Here is a 15,834-nt window from a genome sequence, read left to right on the forward strand (position 1 = left end):
TTTTTAGTAAAGCATTAATGGTAGTGGTTAAGTCTTGTAAGTTTTATCAGTCCTTTAATTGAGAGCTGTCCCTTAAGGGCTGGGAGGGTAGAGGCATCTAGCCTGATTTGCCACTTTAGCTTTTTTTTTTCCAAGGATGATTTTAAGGTTCCTCCAGAAGAGTAAAGGTTAATGTTCTCTAAGACACAAAAGATGAACTTCGGTGGGTGGGCAGAGGATGCATAATCTCACTAAAGTTAATTATGCCCAAAATGATTTCAGACTACATGTATAGGTGCTGATAAATCCACTGAAAAAAAATCTGAATGTTTTTTTTCTCATGTAACCATGGCAACACATCAACCATTGAGTCTCTTAACAACAAATGTGGAGTAGCAGAATTTAAAAGTTTTTGAAATACTTCTTGTTGCCAGCACAGGTGAAAGAGCCACTAGTGCTGTGGTGACAACAGAAGGTGCAGCCCTCACATAAGAATACCCTGGATTGGGTAATAGATCTCCAAAGGACCTGTCTTGGCTGAGTTCAACAAGGAGCTTGATGTGTTTTTTTAGCACAATTATTGAATTATCACTTGTGACATAGGCAAACTTACATTTATATAAAAATAAACAAACCATATCAGCAAGTTCACATTTAGAAACATTATACATCACATATACTCTTCTACACAATATAATCGATCCAACATTACATAAATTGCCCAAAACCTGCCCTTTCTCAAATCTCACTCCCCTGCAAAACACTCCTCTGCATGCACTCTTCCCACAATTTCCATCTTCCTTTATGTAACTTGCTCCCATCCCTCATTAAAGATCCCATCCCGTTCCCTTGTCTCTGCCACAATATTCACCACCCAAGTACAGTGGGTTTAGTCTTGGACTTCCATCCTCTAGCAATTGCCTTCCTGGTAGCCACAAGAATCAAACCCAACAAGGCCTCACCACGTCTAGGCAACTCAGGTCCTACATTCCAGCTCAAAAAAAAAAAACTATCTTAGTCACACTCATTTGCTCACCCACTATTCCTGACAGAGCACTCCAAAGGGAACCTTTAAAGTCTGCCAACCCATTACACCCTGAAAATATCTAAACTCCCACTCCCTGCCACCTCTTGAACCCCCCCCACTCCACCACCATCACCCTCCACCTTGTATTGCAGCTATATGCCTGTGTCATATACAAATGCCCCAACTGTGTAGCTGCAAAATATTGGAAAAACACACAAATCCAGACTTCACGACACCAAATATCAGAAAAACACCAGATCCAGTATGAAGGAAATCAAGGAACAGGATGAATATTAATTTCCATTTGATGACGCGTTCTGGTACCTCGGCAGTTCACCTTCAGTGGAACATTTAGTCATGCATAAACATCCCATTTATATCTTCACATCAATTAAATCATTAGCCATAAATTGGCTGTAATTTCAAACCATTAAAGTGCAAGTGAATGCAAATTCCCTTAAACAGTACAAATGTACCCAAAAGTTTTTGAATACATATTAGTTATTAAATACACTAGTTATTAAATGCTGACCTGAACGAAACCAACTACATAAAAGCATATTCAAACTTATAAATATTTAAATACATAAGATTAAATACATTCCAGTAAATACAATAAACATATAATCAACAAACATTTAAATCATAATGCCACCTTCCAAATTCATCCCGTTAGGGTGTAAAGTGTGATAGTTGAAAATCATCCTGTTTTCTAGCCTACTTAATTCAGTTTTAAAACTTCCTGCCTGAAAATGGGGTCTAGCTAGAACACTAAAGATAAATCCATAAGTATTACCATTATGCATTGTAACAAAACGAGAAGCCACAGGACTCTCCATGTTGCTTCTTCTGATGTCCCCTAAATGTTCCAAAATACGCACCTTAACCCTCCTGGTAGTTTGTCCTACATACCATAAAGGTATAGTACAATCACATCCTAGAATATATACAACCCCTGATGATAGACAATCAAATTTCTCAAAGGCTACATACTTTCTGCCATTTATTTTCTTTCCATGCATATTACAAACCTTATCACATACCGAGCAACGACCACACAGTTGCATACCATCATTCATATCAACCGAATATTCCAATTTTCTGTTTAATAACTCCTTCAAGTTCTTATATCTACTACAGGAAAAAGTGATGTGCCTCGGAAACAAATGTCCAATGGCAAGATCATCACAGACTACATGCCACAATTTTTTAAGAATATTTTCAACAACTTTAGAAAATTCTGAATATCTAGAGACAAAAAAATGTTCTTGTTCTGAAGTCACCAATGGACGATCTTGATAACCACCTCGCACAAAACTTTTCCTTTTAGATAACCTGCATTTGATACCTTGAAGCGTAATTTTATCATAACCTCTGGATAAAAGTCTATCAAAAACTTCAAACATTTTCTCCCATAAATTCGAATCTGAAGTGTTCCTACGAATTCTCTTAAATTCCCCTTCAGATAAAGCCTTAATCAAATGAGGGGGGTGCATGCTGCTTGCATGCAAAAAATTGTTAACCGCAGTAGATTTTCTAAAAGGTTTGTGTTGTACTAAATTACCCTTTCCTATATAGAATTCTACATCCAAAAATGGCATATTTCTATATGAACATTCAAAAGTGAATTTCAACCCATGTGAATTATTATTCATATGAGCCATGAATTTGTCAAAGAAACATCACCTCTACAAACAAAAATAAGATCATCGATGTTACGTTTATAAAAAACTACATTGTTAACAAAGAAAGTATTCTGAAACAAAGAAACAAAACTCCTTTTCAAATTCACCCATATAAATCACTGCATAAGTGGGAGCAAACGCTGCTTCCATGGCTGTTCCTTTAACTTGAAGGAAAAATTCCTTCTTCCACATAAAATAATTATGCGTTAAGCTAAATTCCAAGAAGGACAGCAAAAACATGGTGCGTGGTCCTTCACCCATCATTTTGTTCATGGCTTCCAGGCCCCATCTCTTATCTATATTCGTATACAGAGAAGAGACATCAACCGTGGCCCAATAATAGTTCTCTTTCCACCCCATCCCACACAGTGCTTTACAAACCTCATCCGTATTCCTTACATGTGAATATACTTTAATAATATTTTTTAAAATGAAAATCAAGGAATTTATTCACTCTCAAAATAAGATCCTATGCCAGAGATGATGGGTCTTCCTGGTGGATTAACCATACTCTTATGAATTCTAGGGATGATATAGATATAGGGGTGATGGGGTTCTTTAACCGTTAATTTTTTAACATCACTACTAGTGAGGAACCCTAACCTTTCACCTCTCTCCAACAATTCATTAAGTTCATTAGAGTACAATTTTAAAGGGTTATTACTCAGTTTGACATATGTATCTTCTCTTAACATGGTCTCAATAATATGTTCATATTTATTAGTGTCCATTATCACCCAATTTCCTCCTTTATCGGCTTGTTTTACAGTCACTCTATCCAACTTTGTTCTAAATTCTTTTAAAGACAGCCATTCATTTTTACTAAGATTAAATTATCTATTTTCTCTACAAAATTTATTAAATGCATTTTCAATATATGCAACAACCACATGTTCAAACGCATTAATAACTGAAGAACACTTCGGAGGAATAAAGGTGCTATCACTAGAGAAATTTGGTAAATTAATCTGCCCATAACCCCCCCAAAACTCTCATCCACACATGAGTTATCATTATCAAAAGTATTTTCATTCAGAAATACGTCATCATATTCATAAATGCTCATATTAAGTAGCTCATCATCTTCTTGAATATCATCTACCTTTTGAACATTCAAAACTGGTTGACGTTCAGAAAAAAATATCCTCAGATTCAATGTCCGGATAAATTTCCGAATATCTGCCAGAATATCAGCCAGTGTGGGTAATCGGGTAGGTATAAACTTCGTGCCTTTTTGTAAAATTTTATACATATCAAAGATAAACCTGAAAGATTTACCACATTTAAACTATCCCGGCTAGTGTTCCCCATATCAGTGAACATATCTACAACATTATGCAAAACATCATGCAAAACATTTGAACTGTCACAAGAAGTATTCTCTGTACATGTTACAATATCAGCAATATTGTCCAAAAAACTCTCATGAATGTCCGAATCGGCACAAACTAAATGACTAAAATTATCATTAAGTGCCAATGATTCATGGAGGTCAATCAAACTTACTTTTGGTTCTTGTAAGAAAAAGAAGGTACTGGAGAAGGAGCCAATTTCCCCTGATTCCTGTTGGAGCGAGTTTGTGTGTTAACATTCGACTTTGTAACATTCTGGTCACCTCTCCGGGTCTCCATACCACCACTGGAGCTCTCCAGAATGATGTCTTCAAATGATATGCTTTTTCGGCTTCCACCTGTTTCAGCCGATGAACATGACAAACCGTCTTCCCTTCCGGTCGTACATCTTCTAAAATTCTGACGAAAACGACGTCCTTTCCGTGGCTAATTGTACACTTCATTCTTTTCATAATCTTTAATGTCTCTATTGAGTTTAGATTTTTTCCGCCCCATGACCTCATTTTCTACCTTCATAATTTTCTCATTGATGTTTTTAAAATTATTTTGAAATAAATTAGATGAAGTCTTACTCATGAGTTCTTGTTGTAGTTCAATGATTTTTTTTTATGCAAATTCTCAATAGTCCTGTTATTTCTCTTTATGAGAATTTTTAGCCAGTTAAGAGAACACTCTTGTGCTGCATGCCTCCATTCTAAGTAAATCATTCTCATCCTCATTGAAACCACCAGCCAGTAGTTTATTGATTCGCAACCCTCTGGGGGTGATATTTAGAGCCACATATTTCTCTAACAGCTTGGAATCATAAAATATGGTTTCTTTGGATATAAAGCGTTCAAGACGAGCAAAGTCCTCCAAATGAGATTCACTGGCACTGACGGACCATAAATCAGATGTAGCTAGTTTGCGTTCTCTTTCCTTTAAAAATTCAGCAAACAAAAAGTTCTCACCAACTGAAATTCCTTCCATACTGGTACTCTCCATAATGAAAAAACACACAAATCCAGAATTCACGACACTAAATATCAGAAAAACACCAAATCCAGTATGAAGGAAATCAAGCAACAGGATGAATATTAATTTCCATTTAATGACACGTTCTGGTACCTCGGCAGTTCGCCTTCAGTGGAACATTTAGTCATGCATAAACATCCCAATTATATCTTCACATCAATTAAATCATTAGCCCTAACTGGCTATAATTTCAAACCATTAAAGTGCAAGTGAATGCAAATTCCCTTAAACAGTACAAATGTACCCAAAAGTTTTTGAATACATATTAGTTATTAAATACACTAGTTATTAAATGCTGACCTGAACGAAACCAACTACATAAAAGCATATTCAAACTTATAAATATTTAAATACATAAGATTAAATACATTCCATTAAATACAATAAACATATAATCAAACATTTGACAAAACAAGAAGTTTTAAAACTGAATTAAGTAGGCTAGAAAACAGGATGATTTTCAACTATCACACTTTACACCCTAAGGGGATGAATTTGGAAGGTGGCATTATGATTTAAATGTTTGTTGATTATATGTTTATTGTACTGTTTAAGGGAATTTGAGGGCGGCCACGGTGGTGCAGTGGTTAGCATTGCCGCCTCACAGCAAGAGGTTCTCCGGTTCGATCCTCGGCTGGGGTGCCTTCTGTGCGGAGTCTGCATGTCCTCCCTGTGGTCGCGTGGGTTTCCTCTGGGTGCTCCGGTTTCCTCCCACATCCCAAAGACATGCTGCAGGTGGATTGGACACTCTAAATTGGCCCTAGGTGTGCGTGTGAGTGTGCCTTCTGTGGAAGGTTGGGCGCCGGGCTGGCAACTCGACACCGTAAAACTCCACTGCCATTCAATGTGCGGACAAGGTGATCCGCTGTGGCGACCCCTAACTGGGAAAAAGCCGAAAGAAGAAGAAGAAGAAGTACTGTTTAAGGGAATTTGCATTCACTTGCACTTTAATGGTTTGAAATTATAGCCAATTTAGGGTTAATGATTTAATTGATGTGAAGATATAAACGGGATGTTTATGCATGAGTAAATGTTCCACTGAAGGCGAACTGCCGAGGTACCAGAATGTGTCATTAAATGGAAATTAATATTCATCCTGTTCCATGATTTCCTTCATACTGGATTTGGTGTTTCTCTGATAGCTGCAAAATATTCCCTCAGATCAGGTAAACCCAAATCACCTTATTCCACCAGAAGGACCAACTTATCCCACCTGATTCCCTTCCTCCCTACGACCAAATCCCTTAACTCTATAAATTACTATCCACAATTTCTTCTCCAGTAGACAAAAACATGCCCAACCTGTGTGTAAAACTTAACGAACTAAAATCATATACACCTTGCATCTTGCCACCCACATCCACAGGCATGAGCCCCCAGTGTCTCAGCCCCTGTACCATCCTTTGTTTAGTCTCCTCCCACACATACCCACTTGCTGCAACAGAATCCCCATCAACCCTCTCCCCAGTACTTAATCCTATCATGTCCCCACAAACATGGGGATCACTGAGCCAACTTATGTACAGTCTACAGCCACAGCCATGTTCCAGCTTCAGTAATTTTATATCACAAAAATACTTTGAATCATCTCAGAATACTTCACAACACTGAGACCCCCCCCCCCCGGCCACACCAGGTACAAAATAACATTGTCCACAAGCAAAGTCAACCCCTCTTGAGCAAAACACCAAAGACAACCTTGAATCTCTGTGCCCCTCCCACTTTCCCTGCCAATGGTCCCAATTATAATGCAAACAACAAAGAGGAAACAGGACACCCCTGCCCAGTTCCTCTGCCCAGACATAACCCATCAAAGAGGGCCTCCCTCGCCTTGATCCTTGTCTCCGATCCCTCATGTATCCTCCCACTCAACCTTACCTTTGCATCAGGGAATGCAAATGCCTCCACTTCCCAACTCATACAATCCCGGCCCAATCTGGCTCCCTCTGGCCATCACCATTCTACCAATTTTGTCAAATGTTTGCCTGCACTCCACAAAACCACATTGATCCATAGCCATCAATTTTGGCAACACCTTTGCCATTCCTCTAGCCATTATAGACACAAGCATTTTACAGTCATGGTTCAAAATTGAAATAGGCCTATGCAAAGCTGGATCTGATGGGTCCTCACTGTCCCCAGGTACCACAGCCACAATAGCTTCCCCCTCGCCGGATGTTGGTGACTCCCCTCCCCATAAAATACTGTCAAACAAAATCTTCCAGATCCCCACTACCCTCTTCCTTCCCATTTTCCAAACCCCAACAGAACATCCATTCCTGGAGAGTGCCTTGCAGACTGGCCATACATCACCACCTCTATCCCATCTCCTCCTATCCCAACTGTTAACTGTTGAGCCTTATCTACCTACAAACCTGGCACACCCAAGTTCTCCATGAACAGCTCCTTCTTGACCTCTCCACCTCTTCACTCCATATAAATTCCCACAAAATCCCAAAAATATCTGCAGTACTTCCACAGGATTTCTGGTCATTCCCCCTGCCACATCCCTCCACCCTCTGCTACCATGTTTGAGTCTAATTATGAGAGGTTCTAGGTATTTTAACTGTTTTAAAAAAAGGTGTTTATTTAACCCACTGCCTTGTCTGTCATTCTTTTTATGTGGGGCAAAACAGAGTGAGCATTGAAACAAAGGGTGTATGAGCACCTATATGAGATTAATAGGAAGATGGATATTAACGCTCTGTATAGGCATACCATTGTATGTAAGAATGCAAATTTAAAGTTCTGGGTTCTTGAACAGGTCACTCCTCATGAAAGAGGTGAATGGGAGACTAAATTAGAATACCGCTAACTTATTTGGCAATTGCAGTTAAACGCCTGTGTAACCCCTGGATTAAAAGACCACCTATCCTTAGCCACTGCCCATAAACTAAGACCATTGAAGTACTAACTCCTTTATCTTATGTGTTTTTTTTTAAGTTTTAAAGGACAATCTTTTTGTGCCATGATTTTTGGATTTTGCTTTTTGACCTACATTTCAACACCGATGTGATTTTTAGACAGTTTCATATGATTTTGTTTGTGGAATATAACATATTTACAGATTTTATTGGAGAGGTACTTAAAATACTGTTTTATTGTAATGGTTCTTTAAATATTTAATTATTTAATTGTTCACCCAATCATGTTGCATGTATCTATATGGTCACAATCAGTCAACATTGACTCGATAGCATGTAACAGCAACAAATATTACCTCTGTAGATGCATTTATACAAGTCCCTTACTTCTACCTATGTTGGTTTTATGCAGTGTAGCCTTCTATATTAGGATTACAGCTGATACCTAACATCGTAACACAAAATGTGCAATGCAATTAAGACAAAGGTAGCACTATCTTAAACTGTGCAATAGAATTCTGTGTCTTGGTTAGTTTTACCTAACATTCTGGTGTAGGTTTGTTGCTTGATCAGTGACAGGCCCTTTGGAAATTTCAGTGGAATGGACATATGAGCATGATGTTTTATCACTTGCCTCTCTTCAAGATAAAAAGAGATATGGTCAGACACAGTCACCTGGCAGATATGTATGGGTAGTTTGTTTTGAAAGACTTCTGAAATTACTACAGAAGAAGGGCATGTTAAAAATGACAAGAGATAAGAAGCGAATACAGAAGGGCAGGGTCAGGGACATATATACCTGCATTAAATGAACATTAATCAGACAAAAATGGCTAACAAGATAGTATTTCATTTCAGTGCCAGTTATTACTCTCCATTTCTACTACTAACAAGTCAGCACACATTTCTATAAGCTTTTGGTCAGATTTTCAGTTCAGTGTCAGGGAAATTACAGATATCCACCCCCACTCCATCTATCTTACCACTATGTTTTGTGTACATACTGATCTTGACATACACAGTAGGTGGTAATTTCCTTATGTGTTAAGCCATGATACAAAGCTGCACCAGGCCCCACAAAAGGAGTATAAGCAATACATCAAATGCATGAAACCTGCTTGTCAGCTGTGCCCTAGATTAAGCCATACTTCTAGATTTACTGATTCATTTCATGACATATCTAAGAGTATGTACATTTTTAAAAACTGAGCTAAACATATATAAAGATTCTGTCTCACTTGCTGTATTGGTTAAGAATCTAGTCTCTCAACACATTTTATTCTGAAAAATAATAAAGGTATTCCTCTTTCTGACCTTTTTTTATAACTCTTAAAAAAACAGTGCTTTATTTTTTTAATAGTCTGAGGTATACCATGAAAATACGGTTAGTCATAACAGGACAAAAAACCTCTCACTCTCTCTCTTTCTCTCTGTACAAAGCCAGGAGCTAATATTACCAGCAGTCAATGATAAATTAACTGATCTTTTACCATTAAGAATTGATGGAGTTTTTTCTGGTAAGAACCATTTCAGAAAGAAACACATTGTACATCTGTATTTCAGTCACTTTCATGGTTCAAATAAATCACTGGGGAATAACAGTCCCTCAGGAAGAAAACAACAGGTGCAGGCATTAGGTATGGTCAACATTTATATACTTTCAGTGTGAATATAGATAAATAACGTAGTTTCGAACATCTTATGCAGAGTCTACTTAAACCAGATTTAATGACAATAATTTCTAGAAACAAAATCCAATAGTGGATGCATGTTCTGCTTTAATAACTTTAGTATACAGTGGCTACAAGGAACTTACTTCACCTTTAAAAACTTACTTTAACCTATATGGCTATGACATCTATGAAATCTCTAGAAGTTCAAAGCCAATTTAAATATCTGGGCAGTTCTTACAAATAACACTGCTGTTTCATAATGTGAGTATTTTGGCATATGTTATTCAGATTATAAAAATAAAATAATAAATTAATATACAGGGATATTTCAAGTCCATCCCCCATCCACCACCCACTCACAGAACAAGAGTATGAAATAATTTCACTTTATGATTGTATTAATTTTTACATGGATGAACCCACTAAATAAATATGCTTCATATTATACAGTATATGAATCGTAAGTAATTTACAGAGAGGATATTTTGTATGAAGTAGCATATACCTTTAAGATTTTGGTTCTAGTGTGGAAGAGATAGCAAACAGTAGACTTTACTGACTGATATATATCAGGTACACTAGGATGGTGTCAGCACTCTGGTAAAGAGTTGGGCTCCAAAATTGTGTTGCTAGGAAACTGGGTTAGATTACCAGCACAGATAACACAGGGTCAGCTGGGAAGGTGAACCTTGAGAACATGGAGAATATCTGTCCTCTGCTGGCATCTTTGGGTTGGGATAATATATGATAACATAAAATATCTGTAGGCATATGGAGCCCAGTTCTCCACTATTCAATATTTATATATATGTTTTTTATTTATTGTTTGCTAGCAAGCTTATTTGTTGGCTTATCCAAAGAATGTTTAGCAGCTTCACCCCAGAGCTTTACAGACCGAAGCTAAACACACTAAGATGGGAAATACAAGAAGATAATATACGTGCAAAAGTAACATAAGAAAATTGTAGAAGCCTGTGGTGCCTATCTGTCAACGGTCCACATTTTCTCAGAATGTCCAGATTTTTGCCTCATATTTTTGGTCTGTTCCTATAAAATTTGTGTTTTTTCTGGCAAATCACCGAGGAGTGAAGCCATGAAATAATGACACACATTTCAGTTTCAGACTTCATATCCCCCAGAAAATGCATCCTAACACAAAACCTGTTATTCTAGCAACTTTCTAAGTTGACAACACTATTTAAAATCTGTCCATATTTTGGGCCTTTGTACCCCCATTATTTTACACTTTGTTCATATTTCTTGTGCTAAGAGGTTGAGAGGTATATGTGCAGTATGACAGGTAATGGATAAAGTGAGGCAGGGTTCTATTAAAGCCGGTTACATTATCAAATTAATTTATACCAAATATGTCTATATACAGTTATTTATATTGTTAGAATGCAAAAGACAGGCTTAGACAAAGATGAGTTAAAAAAAAAACAGAAAGAAATGAGGACATAACCAAACATCAGTATATGAGTAAGAAATGAAGACGATTGAAAAGTGCATCCATATAGGACATAAAAGGTCATACTGAACAGGACGGCGAATTAAGAGGTCTCTTTACTGTGGTCTTGAAACTGTTCCTTGGTAGATGATGATCATTTCAGTGCAGAAAACCATATAAAGGATAACTGCGCCCGATCTGGTTCCATATTTGTATAGTCTGTTGCCTTTACTGTTATAGTGACATCATGCACTTACCAACTGTAAAATTTGTGATATTACGCGCACACACACACACACACACACACACACACACATAGATGCTGTCTTACTGGAAAATGTCCATTACTACCTATTACTTTTTGAACTTTGGAGGTAGAATCAAATTCCTGAGAAAGATGGGCATAGAGAAACAAGCAGTTTGGACTACTTTCATGCTGTCTTTGTTGCTCTGTAGAACAAGGATATGTAGGACAACTTCTGATGTTTTAATATCAGTGCAGTTATGCTGAAGATGCAAATAATAATCATAATAAAATAGGGCATGCACTGCCTTTTTCAGGGTGAACTGGGAGCAATTTGTTTTTAACTGACATTCAGAGTTATGGAATAGGCAACTGGAGTCTGTGGGACACAGATCCAGGATTAATGCAAGGTTTAGGTCTAGAAGTGCATAGTCTTAAACTTCTACACAAAAATGTTAAACAGTACGGGTACCTTCACTTACTATACAACAGAGTTCTTCATAATATTCCAGCAGTGATTACTTGACCCCATTAAGGCTGTTTCAGGGACTTCTCCTTGGCATATTATTAAATCTGTATTAACTGAATGAGATACCCTAACAAGAACTCATGATATGACCACAGGATCCTTCTATGGTACATGGAAAAGTATCCTCCATTACACTGGTAGGCCAACCTGTAACATTATTTATTAATTCTGTGATGACTTTTAAGAGTATAAGTGATGCAGACCAGAAACAGTATCCATGTGAATTGTAAATGTAAAGTTAATTTCAATTCCAATCATAACAATAATACTACAACATGCACAAAAAACAAATGTTTGTTGACTGGGTAAGCCCGCTAGACTTATTGTCCCTTTTCAGAGGCAGAAGCAGCCCTTTTGTTGACAGAACAAGCTTACTGGGCAAATTGTCCCTTTTCAGGGGTAACCCAGGATCACTGTCTGATTAATTGACTTGTTCAAAGTCTTACAGTAGGCAAATGAAGCTAGAAGGAACCAAACCCTGTACCATGGACAGAGACAAGGTAACAGCTCAGTCTTCTTTGCTAAATGGAAGACAGTGTAAATGTAGATAAAATACAAAACAAGCAGTCTTAAGACAGTAAATGGCCAAAATTCTAGAAGAAGGCCTTACAGAATAAATTTGTTTTTATGGACTTAGAAGAAGGCCTTATGGAATAAATGTGTTTTTAGGGACATAGAAAAAGGCCTTATGGAATACATTTGTTTGTAGGACCATCTTAAAAAAAACAGGTGTAGTCCCTCAGCCAGCGTGTTGGTGAATTCCACAGGGGAGGAGCTTGATAAAAAAATATGCATACCCAATGCCTCCATCATTATCATCACTAACAGTCTGTTACCAGCAGAGTAGCATGCTTGAAGTTACTGGAAATCAGAGCAGATTCAGTAGCACTGCAGTAACGTGCCTATACTTCAACGTTTTGAACACTCAGTCTGTGGAGTTCTGTACCTGCAGCTGAGTCTAAAAGCCATATATACAGGGCAATGCAGTAATCAAGATATAATGAGGCAAATTAATGAACTAATGCTGCAAGATTCTGTGATGGAATACATTCCAAATATGATAATGACAGCTTTTTTTTAATGACTGCAGACACCAGCTCCTTAAATGACAGATAATCAAAAATAACACCGAGATCAAACACCTAAAACACAAATTCCAATCTGTTTACATTTTATTATGTCTTAAAGATATGGAGCAGTGGAAGACCCAATGATTACATGCAGTGCAATGCCTTCCTCTTAGCAAGATTGAGCTTTGGTCAGCTGACATGTATTCTGTTAAGGAAGTCAGCCAAATAGTCCACAAAATAACCAAATGAAACCATATGCTCCTGAAGAAGACTCAATTGTAGTTATTATCTGCAAACCAGTAATATGCCAGACTCCTTCCCCCAAATGATGTTGTCTGTGAATAATGGTGGAGCCAAGATGGAGCCTAGCAGAACCCCACAACTCAGAGGGACAGCCATGGAAGTATTTATTCTAGAAAAAAACCTTTGTGTGCATCCCAAAAGACAGAATGCAAACCATTCAAGGACATACAATTAGATCACAGCTGTACATACTTCTGGCCAAGATCCCATGACTTTCAGTGTCAAATGCTGCTGACTGATGAAGCAGGAACACAATGGAAAAAAAATCCTTCCCCACTGATGGTCACTAACTACCCTCCTGAAGGCAGTCTCAGTGCTATTATGATTCATAAAAACAGACTCACAGGGGGCCGTTGAGGCTATGAGTGAATTTTAATTATTTAAGCTGCTGCAGATCATTTTCTGTAGAACACTACTAATAAAAAGGTTAGAGACTGGGCAGCAAGTTTCCAGGTTGTGCATATCTAAAGAGGATGAGTGTAACAATGGTATTCTTTAGAGTAGGGGACACCCTGCCCACATACAAACACACACACACATACACATACACACACCATCTTTGTAGGAGTGTACAGCTAAGAACTTAGTGGTCTGAGAGCATCCAGGCATGACCGAATAAGTCTGGATGTACCAGGCTTTCAGTCTTCTAGTGATGCAGTGCAAACACAAAAACAACTTCATAATCTTTATAGTTAGTGGAACAAAACTCAGTTTGACATCAGTCAAGATGTGTATTCAAGAAAACAAGTATGTCCACTGGAAGCTATATGAATAGGTTTGGCCTAAAGGCAATCTTCTTAGTGAAGAACTGAGTGGCTACCTGATATTCCAATACATAAAATACTTTCTAGTTTAAAAATAAGGCTGTTATGCACAATATTTCAGTGGTCTGGAAGAGCCAGGCTGGCTGCTTTAAAATCTCACTGGATAAAAGCACACTGCCTTTTTGCATGTGGTTTCTGAGTGGCAGATAGAATATGATGATTCACATTAAACCTGCCCTCCATAGCTCTCAACTAATCAGGGATAAATTTCAACAAATCAGGGACAAACCAAGAAAAAATCAGGGACAAACAGGCACATTTTAAAAATATTAATACTAATAACTTGAGACACTGGCAGAATAAAAGAATGTTAATTAGTATACATTTTGTGAAATAAAATAAGTCTATAACTCTTAATTATTGCCATTATTTATTGAGTATAATTCATCACCTTTCCTCCAAAAGTCACCAGTTTTAGGAGGGATTAAGAGGGACAGAGCTAAACTTTGAGTCAAAATCAGGAACATTCCTGGAAATCAGGGACATACATCTGGTGTAGTATTCTAAGCTTCATCCAAGTCTTCTTATAGGGTTGCCAACTTTTCAAGTGCCCAAAGTGGGACATTTTTTGTACAAACGTCAGATTTTGCAAGGCAAAACATACCCACAGCCAGTACAAAGGACATAACTTCACTTTTTTGCCTAAATAAACGGTTATTCTTGTAGCATTTTAGTTGCTTATTCTGTTTCTTATAATATTTAGGTGTTTTAGAAACATAATAACTGTTTTATGCAACTATTACATTAAATATAGGAAATATGTTTGTCCTAATATCTCAGGACATTTGCGATTTTTTCAATTTTTATGCAGGACACAACTGCCCAAAGAGGGACTGTCCCTCGCAAAGTGGGACAGGTGGTAACCCTATCTTCTTATATCATGTAGCTTTCAGTCTTACCAATTGTTATGTGTTTGATTCAGCTGACAGCAGATGTACACAATATGGGGCCAACAGATTCACAACATTGGTAATGCCTCTGTTATAGGCTGTCACCATTCTCTCGGGGCAATCCATGCTGCCTGTCAGGCTTATGCCTTATAGCACCCTGGGAATACAGTCATATCTGTACAATGCACACCTTTTCATTGCTGGAAATGCCTCAGTAGAAATAATGAGGTTACTGGAAAAAAGACTTCATAATTTCTTAGAATGGATCTGTTTGGAACTGAATGGTATAACTAGAGGTAGATCGAAGAAGAAATAGATCAGGTGATGGTCAAACCAAGAAAGTAGCTCTCCCACCAGGTTTTAAGGTAAAATGAACAAAATCAAATCCTTCAATAGTAATTAAATTAGTTTGATGGACCAAGGTTGAGTATATGAAGAAATCCATTAACTCTTGTTGAAAAACATTCACACTACCATGTGCATGTAAACCAGTAAGTATCTGTTATTTATTTCTGTTCCCATGATATATTCAAAGCACTTGACTGAGTCACTGGTTTCTTAAGCTGTGTCAAGCATGGATCCAAAACACATGGCTACAGCTCCCTTACAATGTGCTGCCCTCAGCACTGAATAACAGTATCCCACCTTAGGCACTGAATCATAGAGGATCCACTGAGGAAAGCACCTGGCAGATGGGGCCAGTGCTTCCATTCAGCCAATTTTCTGTTATATAATGCTAACATCTTGCAGATAAGACTTGTTTCTGATCAAATGCATATTAGATATGAACAGTGAAGACAAAACCAGTAGATTACAGGCCATGTCCACCTGGTTCACAGGACAAGTTCCATGAATGTCAAATGCAAAAAGAACTATCCAAAGATGATTAATCCATCACAGAATGCTAATACATTTTATCTGTGATCTGACAAT

This window comes from Protopterus annectens, chromosome 8.part0, assembly GCF_019279795.1.
Source record: "Protopterus annectens isolate FY-2018-M chromosome 8.part0, PAN1.0, whole genome shotgun sequence".
NCBI lineage: Eukaryota > Metazoa > Chordata > Ceratodontiformes > Protopteridae > Protopterus > Protopterus annectens.